Genomic DNA, 19380 nt, shown 5'->3' with positions numbered 1-19380 from the left:
CCCATCAAGTCTGCTCTGCCATTCAATCATGGCTGATAGTTCCTCAATCCCATTCTCCCGCTTTCTCCCCGTAACTCTTGATCCGCTTGATAATCAATAACCTATCTATCTCAGTGTTAAATGTACTCAATGACCTGGCTTCCGCAACTTTCTGTGGCAGTGAATTCCCTAGCTTCACCACTCTCTGGCTGAAGAAGTTTCTCCTTATCTCAGTTCTAAAAGGTTTTCCCTTTACTCTAAGGCTGTGAACTCGGGTCCTAGTCTCTCTGAACAATGGAAGCATCTTCCTAACGTCCACTCTGTCTAGGCCATTCAGTACTCTGTAAGTTTCAATTAGATCTCCCCACCCCCCATTCTTTCTAAATTCCAATGAGTGCAGTCCCAGAGTTGTAAGATGTTCCTCATATGTTAATTCCTGGGACCATTCTCGTGATCCTCCTCTGAACCCGCTTCAGGGTCATCTATCTGTCTCTCCCTATCTTCTCCTCTATCCATCTTCTATCCGCCTCCCCCTCTCTCCTATTTATTTCAGAACCCCCTTCCTCTTCCCCATTTCTGAAGAAGGGTCTAGGCCTGAAACATCAGCCTTCCTGCTCCTCTGCTGCTTCGCCTGCTGTGTTCATCCAGCTCTACACCTTGTTATCCCAGGGTTAGATATGGGGCCCAAAACTGCACACAATACTGCAAAAGTAGCCTTACCAGAGCCTTATAAAGCGTCAGTAGCACATCCCTGCTTTTCTATCCAAGTTCTCTCAAAATGAATGCCAACACTGCATTTGCCTTCCTAACAACTCACTCAACCTGCAAGTTTACCTTGAGAAAATCCTGGACCAGAACTCCCAAGTATTTTTGCACTTCAGACTTCTGAATTTTCTCCCCATTTAGAAAATATCCATGTTTTTATTCTTCTTACCAAAGTGCATGACCTCACACTTTCCCACATTGTACTCCATCTGCCACTTCTTTGCCCACTCTCTTCACCTGCCCAAATTCTTCTGCAGCCTCCCTGCCTCCGCAATACTACCTGTCCCTCCACCTATCTTTGTACTGTCTGCAAACTTAGCCAGAATTCCCACAGTTCCTTCATCTAGATCATTAATCGATAAAGTGAAAAGTTGTGGTCCCAACACTGACCCTTGTGGAACATCACTTGTCAGGCTGCCATCCTGAGAAAGACCCTTTTATCCCCACTCTCTGCTTTCTGCCAGACAGCCAATCTTCTATCCATGCTAGCACCTTGCGTTTAACACCATGGGCCCTTATCCTACCCAGCAGCCTCCAGTGTAGTACCTTGTCAAAGGCCTTCTTGAAGCCCAGGTAGATAACATCCATCGGCAGTCCTTGGTCTACTTGGCTTGTTACTTGCTCAAAGAATTTTAGCAGATTTGTCAGGCATTACCTCCCCTTGATGAAACCATGCTGACTTTGCCCTATTTTACCATATACTTCCAAATATTCAGAACTCTCACTGTTCACAACGGACTTCAAAATCTTACCTATGATCGAGGTTAGACTAATCGGCCTGTAATTTTCCATCTTTTGGTTTACTCCCTTCTTAAACAGGGGTGTCATGTTAGCAATTTTGTAGTCTTCTGGGACCATCCCTGACTCTAGCAGTTCCTGAAAGATCACCACAAACGCTTCCACTATCTTTTCAGCTATGTCCTTTAGAACTCTGGGGTGTAGTCCATCTGGTTCAGGTGATTTTTTTCCACCTTCAGGCCAATCAGTTTTCCTAGCACCTTTTCTCTGGTGATGGCCACCATACTCAGCTCTGCCCCCTGACTCTCTTGAATTTTTGGGATATTAGTTCCACCATGAAGACTGATGCGAAACAATTATTCAGTTCCTCAGCCATTTCCTATCTCTCCACCATCATTTCCAGTGGTCCAATGTCCACTTTTGCCCTTTATACATCTAAAGAAACTCTTACACTCTTCATTTATATTACTGGCTAGTTTACTCTCATATTTAATCTTATCCTTCCTTTTTTTTGTTGCCCTTTGTTTCCCAATCCTCTGGTTTCCCACTGTCTTTCACCACATTATACGCTTTCTCTTTTGCTTTTATGCTATCCCTGACTTCCTTAGGCAGCCATGGTTGCCTCATCCTCCCTGTACCATGTTTCATTTTCCGATGTCTCCTGAATTACTCCCAGAAACGCCTGCTATTGCTGTTCCACTGTCTTTCCTCTTCCAGTCAATTCTGCCCAGCTCCTCCTCATACCTCTGTTGGTGCCTTTAGTCTGCTGGAATACCGTTAACTCTGATTCTATGTTTTCCCTCTCAGAATTTCCTCGGCAATTTATCATATTATGATCACTGCCTCCTAAGCACACTAGCAGGGTGCTGCAGGGATAAGTGCTGGGGCCACAGTTATTTATAATACAGATTAATGGTTTGGATGAGGAAAGTAAATATACTATAGCCAAATTGATGGATGACACAAAAATGGATAGGAAGGCAAGGGGTGAGAATGACACAAACAGTCTGCAGTGAGAATGGAGAAAAGCTTGACAAATGGAATATAATGTGGGGAAACGAGAAGTTATATATTTTGGCAGGAAGAAGAGGTGAATATTATTTAAGTGAAAAAAGACTTCAGAAAGCTACAGAACAGGGGGATGTGGGAGTCCTCATCTACGAATCACAAAAAGCTAGTGTCTAAGTTTAATCGGTAACAGGAAAGACAAATGAAATTATTGGTTTTTACTTAAGTGGAATGGAATGAAATGACAGGGAGGTTTTGCTGAAAATGTGCAAGGCACTAGTCAGACCTCAGCTAGAATACTGGTAACAGTTTTGAGCTCCTTATCTAAAGAAATATTGGCATTGGAGGAACTTCACAAGGCTTATAGTGTGTATGGAGGGATTGTCTTACAAGAGGTTGAGTAGATTGGTCCTGTACTTTGGAATATAGAAGAATGAGAGGAGACCTTAATGAAACCTGCAAGGTTCTTCGAGGACTTGGCAGGGTAGATGTGGAAGGGTTATTTCTTCTTGAGACAGAGTCTAGGACCAGAGGGCCTAATCTCAGAGTAAAGGGTGGCACAATTAATATGGAGATGAAGGGGAATTTCTTCTCTGTTGAGAATCTCAAGAAATCTTCTTCACCACAGAGGGCTTTTGAGGCTGGGTCATTAAGTATATTGAAGGCTGGGATAGACAGATTTTTAATCCAGGTGAATCAGAGTTTATGTAGAAAAAGCAAGAGAGTGGAGTTGAGGATTAACAGAGTGGCCATGATATCATTGATTGGAGGAGCAGACTGAATGGGATGAATGGCTTACTTCTGCTTCACCGTCTCATGGTGTTATAGCAATGCAGCATCTGCCAAGGAGAGTTCCATTTATCCTCCAGTCCAGTTTGAAAGACAAGATAGCAGAGCTGGAGAAGCAGGGAACAATCAAGAAATTTGACTTCTGCATACTGGATTAGGAGCATGGTAGCACTGAAAAAACCCAGAAAATTCAAACCATGCATTGATTCAAAAAAATCTCACTACTGTATGCTAACCACTGAAGATGTTTTGCAACAACTTGCAAAAGCAAAGATATTTACTGCCATCAAGATGGATGATGGTTACTGGCAAGTGAAATTGGATGAGAACAGCAGTTTTTTTGAATACGTTCTTGACAGATTCGGGAGATACAAATGGTTGGCCTTGCTGTTCTGTATTTCCACTGCTTCAGAAGAGTATCCATGTAGACAGCAAATGACCAATGATGTTTTTAGCGTGGAAACTGTTGCGGATAATCTGCTAGTCGATAGATGGGGAGACAGAATGGAAGGACCCACTGCAGATCCCAATCAGAATTTGACACAATTGCCAGAGAGCTTACCTGATGAACCTGAAGCTGGACAAGACAAAGGTGCTATTGAAGATACTGCTGAATTCAAGCATTGAGGTGAAGTGACCAGTGGGTGTGTAAGTGGTGGGATTTCTGAATTATTTAGCAAAGTCCTTTCCTAATTTTTCATCCAACGGTGAATTTCTACACTAGTGCACTGCTAAGTTTGTGCACTTGTGTGGGGGTACAAATCAGCAACAACTTATATGAAAATCAAATTACTGGTGATGATAACACCAGCGCTGAGGTATAATGATATAAATGATTTGGAGGAGTTACCTTTTTTACTCACCTTGATGCCAGTGAGATAGTGGTTGGAACAACCCTTATGCAGTAAGGACAAGAAGTTACATTTGCACCCAGGAAATTAACACAAACTGAACAATGCTCTGCTTAGCTAGAGTGGCAGTGCCTGGCAGTTGTATTTGCATTTTAATCAATACCTATCTAGGAGAGACAATGTGACAGTGGAGATTGACCACAAGCCAATTCAAGGCATCTTTCTCACACTGCTTTTGGGTCCTCCAAAGCATCTGCAAAGGATGTCACTTAGTACCTAAAGTTATTATCTGAAAGTGATATATCTACATTGCTGGTGTGCCATTGATAACCATGTTGCCTTATGAAGAAAGTTGAAAATGCTAAGACAGCGAGCTGAATCTCTCATATTTCTGGCTAAGTGCAAGCTGTATTGAACTTTTCTTGCCATAACGCCGAGCAAGTTCTCTCACTGTACCTTATCAAATTTGCTGCATGAATTACTTAGACCACCCCTATGGCACCTCCCACATCTAACTTTTGCCCCGTCTTATCAAATGCCCTTGCCAGAATAACTTGCCACTCTGGATGTTCCAGAATTTACCAGCATCTCTTGCACCTGTGCCATCTTTAAAAGCCCATTTTGTACTTGAAGAATACGTGTCTCTCTGGACCTGCCTTGACCAGGAGTTACGATCTCCCTGCCTAAGGAGGGTATATTTGCCATACAGTAAGTGCAGTGAAGGTTCTCTAGTTGGATATTCAGGATGGTGAGAGTGTCCTGTAAGAGACTGGTTCAACTGGGCCTGTGTTCACTTGGGTTTAGAAGAATGAGAAGGGATCTGATTGAAATATATAACATTCTAACAGGGCTGAACAGACTAGGTAGGGAGGCTGTTTTTGTCTGTTGGGATGTCTACACCCAGGGGATACAGTCTTATCATAATCTAATGGTTGGCCATTTCAGACTGAGATAGTGAAATATTTCTTCACTCAAATGGTATTGCGCCTATGGAATTGTATACTATAGAAGGCTTTGGAGGTGAAATCACTGAATATACTTAATAAAGACATAAATGTTTAGGTATTAAAGGAATCGAGGGGTGTGGAGAGAAAGCAGGAATATCGCATTGAGATAGAGGATCAGCCATGAGAATACCGAATAGCATAGCAGACTCAAAGGGTTGAATGATCTACTCCTCGTTCTTGTTTCTATGCCTGTGTTTCTATGTTTCTGTCTCTACACGATCCCTAGTCAAATAGAAATGTTGAGGAAGCAGCGGGAATTGCCAATGGGTTCATGCAGAATTTGAGCAAATCTGGAACAGACCTGTACAGGGCATCACTGAGTTGAGAAATAGATCTTTTGAAGGCATGAAAATGGTTCAATTCAAAGAACAGTGTCGCACCATTCTTGAGGGCACAGCCTTAGAGTTAAGGGAAGACCTTTAAGAATGGAGACAAGGAGAAGCTTCTTCAGCCAGAGTGGTGAATCTATGAAATTCACTGCCACAGAAAGCTGTGGAGGCCAGGTAATTTAGTACATTTAAGACTGAGATAGATAGGTTCTTGATTATCAAGGAGATCAAGGGTTACAGGGAGAAAGCAGGAGACTGGGGTTGGGGTTGAGGAACTTATCAGCCATGATTGAATGGCAGAGCAGACTTGATGGGCTGAATGGCCTAATTTCTGCTCCTCTGTCTTATGGCCTTATGGCTTAAATTACTCTTCTATGTTGCAAAAACAACTGAATCCAGAAATACCAACAGATATGAATGACAAGATCAAACTAAAATGGGTGGAAGCCATTTTGCAAAACAAAGACAGGAACAAAAACAAAGTTGCTAGAAAAGCTGAGCAGGTCTGGCAGCATCTGTGAAGGAAAAAACAGAGTTAATGTTTCGGGTCCAGTCAGTTCTGAGGAAGGGTCACTCGACCCGAAACATTAACTCTGTTTTCTCCTCCACAGATGCTGCCAGATCTGCTGAGCTTTTCCAGCAACTTTGTTTTTGTTCCTGATTTACAGCATCCGCAGGTCTTTCGGTTTTTACAAAACAAAGAGCTCTAGATACTGAAGATCTGAACCAAAAACAGGTGAAACTCAGCAAGTCTGGCAGCAACTGTGGAGAGAAAGCAATGTTTACATTTCGAATCCAGTGACCCTTCTTCAGAACTGCCAAGTCGTTGCCAGAGCAGTGTGTTGGAGAGTCAGTCAAAGTGCAAACATTCAGAGCTCTCAGTATAAGTTAAGCCAGCTGGCAACTTGGGACTTATATAGAGTAGTTGTCACCTCAATTGTATCCAGTAAACATGAATGATCAAATACATCATCACAACCACGAACATCTATGCATATACAGAGAAGCTGTTTGTTCACTGCAGGCAGTCGAACAGGAAGTATGTTTAGATATTCTTTACCCTAAGGGCTGTGGAAGCCTTATCATTGAGATGTTCAAGATTGAAACTGGGCGAGTTCTGGACAGTAATGGCAATGAGGGATATGGAAATAGTGGCAATGAAGCAGATAAACAGTCATCCTTACCTGGTCTGGCTTACATGTGACTTCTGACCCATAGCAATATGATTGACTCTCAAGTGTCATCAGAAAATGGCTTAGCAAGCCACACAGTTATATTGATAGCAACAAAAGTTTCAGCAAAGAAATAAAATCAGACTGACCACCTGGTATCAACCTAGGCACTGGTAGACAATGGCAGATACAGCCCTGTCAACCCTGGAAAGTCCTCCTTACTAACATCTGGGTGCTAGTGTGAGAATTGGACAGACTAGTCAAGCAACAATCTGACATAGTCCTACTCACGGAATCATACCTTTCAGACAGTGTCCCTGGATATGTTGTGTCTCACTGGCATGAGAGTCCCAGCAGAAGTGGTGGCACAGTGGTGTACATTTAGCAAGGAGTTGCTCTGGGCGGCCTCAGCATTGACTCCTAACCTCTCATTTCATCAGCTTAAACATGGGGAAAGGAAACCTCCTGCCACTACCATGTACTGCCCTCCCTCCGCTAACGTATCAGTACTTCTCCATGTTGACCAATACCGAGGCTGGCAAGAGTGTAGATATATTGTCTGTGGAGGATTTCAATGTCCACCACCAAGAGTGACCTACTGACCCCTACATTGCAGAGGCTAAGCATCAACTCTCAGACACCTCTTCCTATCCATCTATCGACCATGACCCCACATTTGGACATCAGGCTGTTAAACTCTCAATGCTTACTGATCTTATCTTACCTGGGGATCTCCCACCAACAGTCTCACAGTTCCCAAACATAAAACGGCTGCTTCTGCCTTCTTCCCAAATCCATAAATAGGACTGCCCAGGCAGACCCATTGTTTCTGCTACTTCACATCCCACAGAACTAATCCCTACCTACCTTGACTTGATTTTCTCTCTTGTTGTCCAGTTCCTTCTTACTTCCATTTATGATTCTCCTGATGCTTTATGTCATTTGCAGAATTCCCAATTTGTGGGCTCCAGTCACCGCCTCTTCACAATCGATGTGCAATCCATCCACAAGTCTATCCCCCAATCAGAATAATCTTGGGACCCCTTGCTTCTCCCTGGAAAAAAGGCCTGAACTGTCCCCATCCACCAACCCCCTCGTCTGCCTGGCTCAGCTCGTCCTCACTTTGAACAACTTCCCCTTTTAGTCCTCTCACTTTCTTTAGGTCAGAGGGGTGGCATTGGGTACCCGCATGGACCCTAGTTATGCTTGGCTACTCCCTACAACTTTTTCTCCAGTACACTGATGATGTCATTGGTGCTGCTTCTTTTTCTCTTTTGGAATTAGAAAAATTGATCAGGGAGTTTTGAGAAGATTTGTAGCTCCGGTTGAGGTTCTGGATGTGAGTTTGCTCGCTGAGCTGGAAGATTAGTTTTTAGGCGTTTCGTCACCATTCTAGGTAACATCATCAGTGAGCCTCCGGAGAAGTGCTGGTGTTACGTCCCGCTTTCTGTTTGTGTGTTTAGGTTTCCTTGGGTTGGTGATGTCATTTCTTGCATTGATGATGTCATTTCCTGTTCTTTTTCTCAGAGGATGGTAGATTGATTTGGAGCCAATGTGTTTGTTGATGGAGTTCCGGTTGGAATGCCATGCTTCTAGGAATTCTCGTGCGTGTCTCTGTTTGGCTTGTCCTAGGATGGATGTGTTGTCCCAATCAAAGTGGTGTCCTTCCTCATTTGTATGTAAGGATACGAGTGATAGTGGGTCATGTCGTTTTGTGGCTAGTTGATGTTCTGTATCCTGGTGGCTAGCTTTCTGCCTGTTTGTCCAATGTTCTGGCATCATCTGTGGACAGAAAGCAGAGTTAATGTTTCAGGTGCAGTCACCCTTCTTCGGAATGGTTGTGGATGCTATTGTCACAGTTCTTGCAAGGTATTTTGTAGATGACGTTCGTTTTATTTGTTGTCTGTATAGGGTCTTTTAAGTTCATTAGCTGCTGTTTTAGTGTGTTGGTGGGTTTGTGAGCTACCCCGATGCCAAGAGGTCCGAGTAGTCTGGCAGTCATTTCGGAAATGTCTTTGATGTAGGGGAGAGTGGTTATGGTTTCTGGGCCCGTTTTGTCTGTTTGTTTGGGTTTGTTGCTGAGAAATCAGCAGACTGCGTTCATTGGGAACACAAGAACGGGTACCCAATGAACACAATCCGCTGATTTCTCAGCAACAAACCCAAACAAACAGACAAAACGGGCTCAGAAACCATAACCACTCTCCCCTACATCAAAGACATTTCCGAAATGACTGCCAGACTACTCGGACATCTTGGCATCGGGGTAGCTCACAAACCCACCAACACACTAAAACAACAGCTAATGAACTTAAAAGACCCTATACAGACAACAAATAAAACGAACGTCATCTACAAAATACCTTGCAAGAACTGTGACAATAGCATCCACAACCATTCCGAAGAAGGGTGACTGCACCTGAAACATTAACTCTGCTTTCTGTCCACAGATGATGCCAGAACATTGGACAAACAGGCAGAAAGCTAGCCACCAGGATACAGAACATCAACTAGCCACAAAACGACATGACCCACTATCACTCGTATCCTTACATACAGATGAGGAAGGACACCACTTTGATTGGGACAACACATCCATCCTAGGACAAGCCAAACAGAGACACGCACGAGAATTCCTAGAAGCATGGCATTCCAACCGGAACTCCATCAACAAACACATTGATTTGGAGCCAATCTACCATCCTCTGAAAAAAAGAACAGGAAATGACATCACCAACGCAGCAAATGACATCACCAACCCAAGGAAACCTTAACACACAAATAGAAAGCGGGACATAACACCAGCGCTTCATCGGAGGCTCACTGATGATGTTACCTAGAATGGTGACGAAATGTCTAAAAACTAACCTTGCAGCTCAGCGAGCAAACTCACATCCAAAAATTGATCAATTTCACTTCCAATTTCCACCCTGCTCTCACTTTTGCATGGTGCATCTCTGACTTCTCCCTCCTATTCCTAGACATCTCTGTTTCCATTTCTGGACATAGCCTTGCCACCAATATCAACTATAAACTCACTGACTCCGACAGTTATAACACAGTGTGGAGCTGCAGGAACACAGCAGGCCAGGCAGCATTAGAGGAGCAGGGAAGTTAATGCTTCGAGTCGGGACTCTGCTGCCTGGCCTGCTGTGTTCCTCCAGCTCCGCACTGTGCTGTCTTTAACTCCAGCATTGGTAGTTCTTGCTATCTCTGACTCCCGCAGTCACCTGGATTACACATCCTCTCAACATAATTCCTGTCATGACTCCATTCCAACCTCTATTTCTCTGTCTCTCTCACATCCATTGTGAAGACACTACTTTCTGCATGGTAGGGTGGGGGAGTCCTCAGATATTCCACGTTTTTCCTCAACCAAGGATTCCCTGCCGTTGTCGTTGACAGGGTCCTTAGATGTGTTTGGCCCATTTTCCACACCTCCGCCCTCACCCCTTCTTTTCCATCTCACAACACCAATAGGGTCCCCCCGGTCCTCACTTACCATGCAATAGCATCCACAACCATTCTGAAGAAGGATGACTGCACTTGAAACATTAACTCTGCTTTCTGTCCACAGATGATGCCAGAACTGCAATTTCTGTTTTTGTTTCAGAATTCCATTATTCACAGGATTTTTTTTGTATTTGAGTAAATTCTTCCTTGGAAACTATGCCTTCAGCTGCCTAGAATGTAACCTCTGGTATTTTCTCCATAAATCCCTCCATCTCTTTACCTCTCACTGCTCTGTGAAGCCTGCCTCTTTGACCATGACTACTGTGGCTTGCTGCTGAATTTCTTTTTGATAATGCTTCTATAATGTACCTTTTGACATTTCAATATATGAAAATTGTTCTTCGGTAACAAGTTATACTTATGGATGCAAAGTAATTGTATGATGAATCCAATATTTCAAGTCAGTAGAGATTCCTAATGTAAAAGCATAGACAACTCCTCAATAATCACAGTCAGCCTCACATCAGGTTAATCTGGATGCCAAGTTAGCATAAGATTGGTTTGGGCAAGACAGTGATGTTACATACAGTTGAATTGTTGACCATCATTCATTAATTTCATTCAAATGAAAACCAGAACTAGTTGCATCATTAGCCAAGCTTATCCAATGTAAATATTAGAGTGGCCTGGTATGTTCTGTGCCTTTTCTGCCTACTCTCAACATTAGCTGTTGCTGATACTATCAAATAGTAACTGAAGAAAAACGGTCTGAATCAGTAAGCGGGCATGAAGAAAGCAGCTTGACCCTGAATGTAGATAGTCATAGATTGAAATCTGGGAATTTTGTGACTGAGGGAATTTGTTTCAGTGAGGACTGGTCAGAGAGGGGAAACTCAAGGCCAACAATGGGTGTGAGAAGTGAAATCTGGAAGTGCTGATATTCAGTGAGGACTGCAAACTTTGTTTTAACTGGCACCTTAGGAACCGGCAATTTTGATAAACCTCCAAAAATTATACACCTGTATCTTCACAAAGTCTGAATAGTCAGTTGAGGGTGTGAGTGAGAAGGCTCTCTGCCAGTAGGTTTATTTGTTGCATTATTATTGAAGTGATTTACGCTGTAAATAAAGTATAACAGTGATATATATATCCCCACATTACATTTCTATTAGTTTGCACATTTTAACGTTGATTATGTGGATCTCTTGATTATCTGAAATATTTGATTAACTAGCACACTCCTGGTTCTATCGCTACTGGTTAATAAAAGTTTTCTGTGGTTAAGTGTGCAGTTGATGAGTTTCAAGTTTTTTCTCTCTATTAATTGGGCCAATATTTTAAATTGATTCTGAGGATATGTCAAACAATGTGTTAAATTAGGCCCAACCTATTTAAATTCTCATCTAAAAGGGACAGCACGGTGGCTCAGTGGTTAGCACTGCAGCCTCACAGTGCCAGGGACCCGGGTTCAATTCCAGCCTCGGGCGACTGCCCGTGTAGAGTTTGCACATTCTCTCCTCTCTGCATGGGTTTCCTCCCACAGTCCAAAGATGCAGAGTAGGTGGATTGGCCATGCTAAATTGCCTGTAGTGTTCAGGGTGTGTGGGATGCTCCAAAGGGTGGTGTGGACTTGGGCTGAAGGGCCTGTTTCCACACAGTAGGGAATCTAATCTTAAAAAAAAAAGAACGCCTCCATGCCTGGGAACAAAATCAGTGAACCTTTTCTGGACTCCCTCCAATGCCAATAAATCTTCCCTTAGATAACGTAACCAGAATTGTTCATAGCATTCTAGCTATGGTTTACCTATTATTTTGGATCGTTTAGCATGATTTCTCTATTTTTATACTCGATTCCCTTTGAAATATAGGCCACATTTCATTTGCCTTCGCTAGAACTGCTGAACTTGTATAAATCAGTTTTTATGATTTATGAATGAGGATCCCCAAATTCCTCTGTTCTGTAGCTTTCAGCAGACTATCGAGTTTTGAGAAGATTTGTAGCTCAGGTTGAGGTTCTGGATGTGAGTTTGCTCACTGAGCTGGAAGGTTAGTTTTCAGACGTTTCGTCACCATTCTAGGTAACATCATCAATGAGCCTCCGAAGAAGCGCTGGTGTTATGTTCCGCTTCCTAACCAGATAAATAGAAAGTGGGACATAACACCAGTGCTTCGTCGGAGGCTCACTGCTGATGTTACCTAGAATGGTGACTAAGCGTCTGAAAACTAACTTTCAGCAGACTTTTCCAATTTAAATAATATTCAGCTGCTCTAGTCTTCATGCTAAATTGTATAACCTCATATTTTCACACATTATATTCTATCTGCCAAATTTTTGACCACTTGCTTAACCTGCCAATATCCTTCTGCAGATCCTTTTTGTCAGCATCACCATGTGCCTTCTCACTAATATTTATGTCATCTGCAAACTTGATAGTGCATTCACTTCCCTCATCTGAGCCATTAATAGATTTTGTAAATAATTGCAGTTCCAGCTCTGAACACTGAACAATAGTTATAGGTTTCCATCCTAAAAATACTTCCATTATCCCTTTTATTGGTTAGTTGATCCTGTATCCATGTTAATATACTATCCACGACAGCATGGGAACTTATTAAGAAGCCTTACATCTGGTATCTGATCAAATGTCATTTTGAAATCTAAATATATTATATCTTCTAGTTCCTCCCATCTATCCTGTTTGTTAGTTGCTTTTCTTTAAAGAATTCAATAAAACATTTTAGGCATGATTTCCCTTTCATGCTGATGCTGTTTGGTGTCATTATATATTTCTAAATACTCTGCTATCATGTCTTTTATACGAGAACCTAACATTTTCTCCGTAACAGATGGTAAGTTAATTATCTATATTAATCTGTTTCTGTCTCCTTCCTGTTTTGACTGAGGGTGTTACAATCTAAAGATTCTTGGAAATTACTACCTGTATATCCACAATCTCTGCGGCGACTTCAATCAAAATCAAGGATGCAACTCATCATACCTTACTGGCATTAAGCCCCAATAGTTCCATTAGTTCCTTTCCTCTAGAGTTAGTTTCTGTATTTGTTCTTTCTCTCCCTTTTGCCCTTGATTTTTTGGTATTTTTGAAACACAGCTTACATTTTCTACTGTGAACAGTGATGCAAGGTATTTATTCGATTCCTTTGCCATTTCCTGGTTCCCCATTATTATTTCCCAAGCTTAATTCTCTAAGGAGGCTGTCTCTTCCTTTTTGAGAATAAAAGCTTCTTTAAATCCTAATGTTGATATTATCCACTAACTTATACTCCAAATTTTATTCTCCATTTTTCTTATCTTTTGCTGTTCTTCAAAAAAATCATAATCTTTCAATTATCACTTATCTTTGCTGCATTGTATATTTGTTCCTTCAATTGATATTTTCCTTAACTCCCTTGGTTAACTATGATTGGTTTAGCCCTTTCCTAGAATCCTTCTTCTTCACTGGGATATATCATTGTTATGAACCCCGAACTATTTTCATAAATATCTGCCTTTCTTCATCAACCTCAATTCTGCTGAAAGCCTTTCCGAGTCCACTCCTGTCAACTCTAACCTCATTCTTTTGTATTACTCTTATTTAAGTTGAGCACAATTGTTTCAGATTGAACTTTTTCACTCTCAAATTGAATACTAAATCCATCAATAATTAGTGGGCATAGATTTAATCTATCACAGAATTATACAGTACAAATGAGGTACTTCTGCCCAGCAAGTCTATAACACTAAAAATATACTACACCCACACTAGTCCCATTTCCTGCGCTAGGTCAATGGCTTTGAATATGATAACACTTCAAGTATTCATATATGTACGTTTTAAAGGTTGTGAGATTTCCCACATCAACTGCCCTCCCATGCAATGCATTCCAGACACACACACATACTTTTGGGGAAAAAGCCTTTCCTGATATCTCCTCTAAACCCCCTGAGTTTTACTTTAAAAGTTTGCCCTCTTATTATTAATCCTTCAGCTAAGGAGAACAGCTCCCATACCATGCCACTCATAATCTTGTACAAGCCCATTGATTTCCACCTCAACCATTTCCTGATGAAGGAGCAGCACTCTGAAGGCTAGTGGTTTCAAATGAACCTGTTGGATGGACTATAACCTGTTCTGTGACTTCTGATTTTGTCCACCTCAAACACTGGCATTTCCACATTGTTTCTATAGTATGATTACCAGAACCATACACAGTACTTCAGCTGTGGCCTAACCAATGTTCTGCACAGCTCCAACATGACCTCTCTGCTCTTATACTCTATTCCATGACTGATAAAGGCAAGTGTTCCGTACGTCTTCTTAACTATCCTTTTAAACTATCCTGCTACCTTCATGGATTTGGGGGCAAGCAGCACACGATCCCTCTTCCTCTGAGCTTTCTAGTTACCATTCATTAAGTACTCCTTCTTTCAAGCATATCAACTCGCATTTATCAGGGTCAAATTCTATCTGCCACTGATCTGTCTATCTGATCAATCAGTTTATACCATCCTGTAACCTAACACCTTCCTCTTTACTGTCAACACTCAGCCAATTGGCAAATTTATTTATTATTCATCCCACATTCTCATCTACATCATTTATGAACTTCATAAACAATAAAGGACCAATTACTGATCCCTATGGTATGCCATTGCACACTGGTCTCCAGTCACACAAATAAACTTCCACTACCACTAAACTAGCTTTTGGATCCATTTTGCCATGTTAACCTGGGTCTGATCTCTGATATACTTCTACTTTTTTTACCAACTTCCCACGTTAGAACTTGTCAAAGGCCTTTCTGAAATTAATATAAACTACATCAACTGTCCTACCATCATCTAAACACTTCTTCACCTCCTCAAAAAATTCTACCAGGTTGGTTAGACCTCCCAGTCGCGAACCATTGCAACTCCCCCTGCCAACCGCACCCCTCCCCCACCCACCAACTCCTCAGACGACATGTCCATCCTGGGCCTCCTGCATTGCCACAATGACGCTACCCGAAAGATGCAGGAACAGCATCTCATATTCCGCTTGGGAACCCTGCAGCCCAAGGGTATCAATGTGGATTTCACAAACTTCAAAATCTCCCCTCCACCAACCGCATCCCAAAACCAGTCCAGCTAGTCCTCGCCTCCCTAACCATTACTCCCACCTCAAGCCCCACCCCCATCTCCTACCCACCAACCTCATCCTGCCTCCTTGACCTGTCCGTCCTCCCTGGACCAACCTATCTCCTCCCTAACTCCCCACCTACGTTCACCTTCACTGGCTCCAGCCCTGCCTCTTCGACCTGTCTGTCTCCTCTCACCCTTTCTTCTCCTTTATCCATCTTCGATCCGTCTCCCCCTCTCTCCCTATTTATTTCAGAATCCATTTCCCCTCCCCCATTTCTGAAGAACGGTCTCGACCTGAAACATCAGCTTTCCTGCTCCTCTGATGCTGCTTGGCCTGCTGTGTTCATCCAGCTTCACACCGTGTTATCTCAGGTTCTCCAGCATTGGCAGTTCCTACTATCTCTGGTTAGACAGGACCTTGCTTTGACAAAGCCATGCAGACTATCACTGGTCAAATCTTGCCTCTCTAGATCGAAATTATTTTTTTCCTTCACTATTTTAGAATTATAGAATCACTACAGTGTGGAAGCAAGCCATTCATCCCATTGAGTCCACACTGATCCTCTGAAGAGCATCCCAATCAGACCTACTCTCTTCCTGTAACCCTACAATTGCCATGGTTAATCCACCTAACCTACACTTTCTGACTGTCAGACGAAACCGCAAGAAACACATATGCTAAGCACTGAGCCATCGTCTGCCCTATTTTCTCTAATAGTTTCCTTACCACTGGTTCATACTTCTGTGGTGTATCTCTACCACCCTTCTTGTAAAGGTGTTAACAAGCTTTCCTCCAGTCCTCTGACACCTTCGCTGTGACCAGACACAATTTAAAAATTTGGTTCAGGGTGGCAGCGATTTCCTCCTCATCCCCCACAGCAACCTGGGATAAAGCTCATCCAGACCTGGGACCTTGTCCACTTTTAAATCTGCCAAAACCTCCAATATGTTCTCACTTCTAACAACAATCTAATCAAGAACTTTACAATCCATCTTCTCAAATTCTGTACCTACATCCTCCTCCTCCTGGATAAAGACAGATGTGAAATGCTCATTTAACTCTCTACTAATGTTTTCTGGCTTCATGCACAGACTGCCCCTTTGGTTTGTAATAGGCCCTACTCTTTCCCCAGTATTCTATTCATCTTGATATATTTGTAAAAAATAACTTTGAATTGTCTCTAATATTGCCCACTAGAGTTTTCTCATACCCGCGCTGTGCCATTCTAATTGCTTTGTTGAGTTTTTCACTGCACTTTCTGTATCCCTATAAGGCCTCTGTTGTTTTCTTACTTCGGTACTTGTAAGAAGTCTGCCTTTTCCTTTTATTCTGTGATGTATATTTCTCAACATTCAGGGTTCTCTCAGCTTGTTACTCCTACATTTCACTTTAAAGGCAATGCATTGACCCTGTACCCCTCCAGCACAGGCTTTCAAACACCTCCCACTGTTCGGCTTTAGATTTACCCTTAAGTAGCTGTTCCCTGTCTATTTTGGCCAGATCCAAACTCATCTTAATAAAATCTGCCTTACCCAAATCAAAACTCTTCTTCTTATTTTAGCAGACTGTCTTTCTCCTTTCCCACGAAAAACTTAAAATGTGTGGTGCTGTGGTCACTATCACTAAAATGCTTCCCCACTGTCACCTTGAGCAGCTACCCGGCTTCATTGCAAAGAATTATGTCCAACACTACAGTTTGCTTTGTAGTGTCATCCATATGTTGATATAAAAAGCTTTCCTACATACATTTCATGAAATCTTCCCCATCTAAACCCTTTATACTGTGACTATCCCAATTAATTGTTCGGGCGGTTGAAGTCCCCTAATATCATTATTCTATTCTTATTTTCATAAGCCTTAGTGAATTGGCTGCAAATAGAATCATACAGCCATAGAGACGTATAGCACAGAAACCCTTCAGTTCCATTTATGCATGCCAACCAGACACCCTAAATTAATCTAGTCCCATTTGCCAGCATTTGGCCCATATCGCTCTAATCTTTCTTATTCATACACCCATCCAGATTTCTTTTAAATGTTGCAATTGTACCAGCCTCCACCACTTCCTCTGGCAGTTCATTCCATACATGCACCACCCTCTGCTTAATAAAATTGACACTTAAGCTCCTTCTAAATCTTTCCTTTCTTACCTTAAGACTATGCCCTGTAGTTTTGGACTCCCCTCCTCTGGGGAAAAGACCTTGACTATTCACGCTATCCATACCCCTCATGATTTTATAAACTTCTGTATGGTCACCCTTCAGCCTCCGATGCTCCAGGGAAAATTAGCCCTAGTCTATTCAGCCTCTCCCAATAGCTCAAACTATCCTACCCCAGCAGCACCCTTGTAAATCTTTTCTGCACCCTTTCAAGTTTAACAACATCTTTTCTATAGCAAGGAGACCAGAACTGAATGCAGTATTCCAAAGTGATTAATGCCCTGTACATCCGCAACATGACCTCCCAATTCCTACAATCACTGCACTGACCAATAAAGGCAAGCATACCAAACACCTTCTTCATTATTCTGTCTACCTGCAATTCCACTTTTAAGGAACTACGAGCCAGCATGCCAAGGTCTTTTTGTTCGATAACATTCCCCAGAAACTTACCATTAAGTGTATAAGTCCTGCCCTGATTTGCCTTTCCAAAGTACAGCACCTCACATTTATCTGAATTAAACCCTATCTGCCGCTCCTCAGCCCATTGGCCCTTCTGATCAAGGTCCCATTGTACTCTGAGATAACCTTCTTTAATGTTCACTAAATCACTAATTTTGGTGTCATCTGCAAATTTAATAACCATCCCTCCTATGTTCACATCCAAATCATTTATATAAATGACAAAAAACAGTGGACCCAGCACAAATCCCTGCAGCACACCGCTGGTCACAGGCCTCCAGTCCGAAAGACAACCCTCCACCACCACTTTCTCTTCTATTGCCTGCTGACTGTTTGGGGACCTGTGGTACACTCCCGACATTGAGATTGCCCCAGTTTTATTCCCAAGTTCGACTCACAAAGCCTATTTGTTGACTGTTTCAAGATATCATCCATCGTTTCAGCAGTAACTGACTCCGTAATGGATAAGGCAGCACCCACCCCTGTCCTGCCTGAAGATCCTGTAGCCCGGAATGTTACGTTGCCAGTCTGGTTCTTCTCTCAACCATGTTTCTGTGATGGCACCAACACTGTAATTCCCTTAACTCAATCCTTAACTTATCTGTCTTAACCCGACATTAAAGTAAAGGCCAGTCAGTCTCACATTATTCCCTTCAGAAAACTACAAAGCTGAACTCACTCTGCCTTGGTTTCTTTTCATTATACAGTGTTGTTATTGAATTAATATCTAATGAACTAATTAGTCAAAGGAATAGAAGGGAGTTAGGGAGAAGTGTTCTCACCCAGAGGGTGGTGGGCATTTTCAGCTCATTGCCCTAGGAGTTAATTCAGGCAGAAACCTTACCAGGTTTGGAAAGTGCTTGGATATGCACTCAAATATGCTAACCTGTGGAAATAGTAACTAAGAGCTAGAAAACAGCATCGGTTTGGTGCGCTTTTTTTCAGCTGCCATGTACATAATAGGCATTGCCTCCCTATGGACAAGTAATTTGCTTTTTAACTTAATACAGTTTCTATTCTCCTCAAGTTTTCTGCAGTGTTGAGCTTTCAGCATTTGACATGAATTTCACTTTTAACCTTATCCTGACATCAATTCAGCTCTAGTTTTGGGGGGCCCACCATTTTTAATAGGAATATACCTAAGCCCTCACCAACTCCTTGAATAATTCCCATTGCTTTTATCTTATGTGTAATAATTAAGACTTTACAGACATTTGAGAAACACAAAACGTTAGGCGGCATTTAATCTAAAACGAGACCAAATAGAAAGATAGAGTCATACAGCATGGAAAGAGACCCTTCGGTCAGTCCAACTCATCCATGCATTTGGCTCATATCTCTTGAAAGGTTTCCTATTCACGTGCCTGTCTAAATGTCTTTTAAATGTTGTAATTGTACTCACCTCTACCACTCCCTCTGGCAATTCGTTCCATTTATGCACCACTTTCTGTCTGAAAAGTTGCCCCTCAGGTTCCTTTTAAATCTTTCCCCTCCCATTTTAAATCAATGCTGTCTTGTTTTGGACTCCCCCATCCTGGGGTAAAG

At 42.2% G+C, this 19380-nt stretch overlaps 1 protein-coding gene and 1 long non-coding RNA gene across 2 annotated transcripts in view; one reads left to right on the top strand and one right to left on the bottom strand.

The window, feature by feature from the left end:
• Positions 1 to 19380, bottom strand: part of shank3a (SH3 and multiple ankyrin repeat domains 3a) — a 730589-nt gene that overhangs the window by 178621 nt on the left and 532588 nt on the right. The gene's annotated exons all lie outside the window — the stretch shown is intronic.
• LOC132210954 (uncharacterized) overlaps positions 1 to 19380 on the top strand; it is a 189541-nt gene that overhangs the window by 80436 nt on the left and 89725 nt on the right. The gene's annotated exons all lie outside the window — the stretch shown is intronic.

The sequence above is a fragment of the Stegostoma tigrinum genome, chromosome 25 (genome assembly GCF_030684315.1).
Source record: "Stegostoma tigrinum isolate sSteTig4 chromosome 25, sSteTig4.hap1, whole genome shotgun sequence".
In the NCBI taxonomy this organism is placed as follows: domain Eukaryota; kingdom Metazoa; phylum Chordata; class Chondrichthyes; order Orectolobiformes; family Stegostomatidae; genus Stegostoma; species Stegostoma tigrinum.
This window is presented reverse-complemented; position numbering and strand designations above follow the sequence as displayed.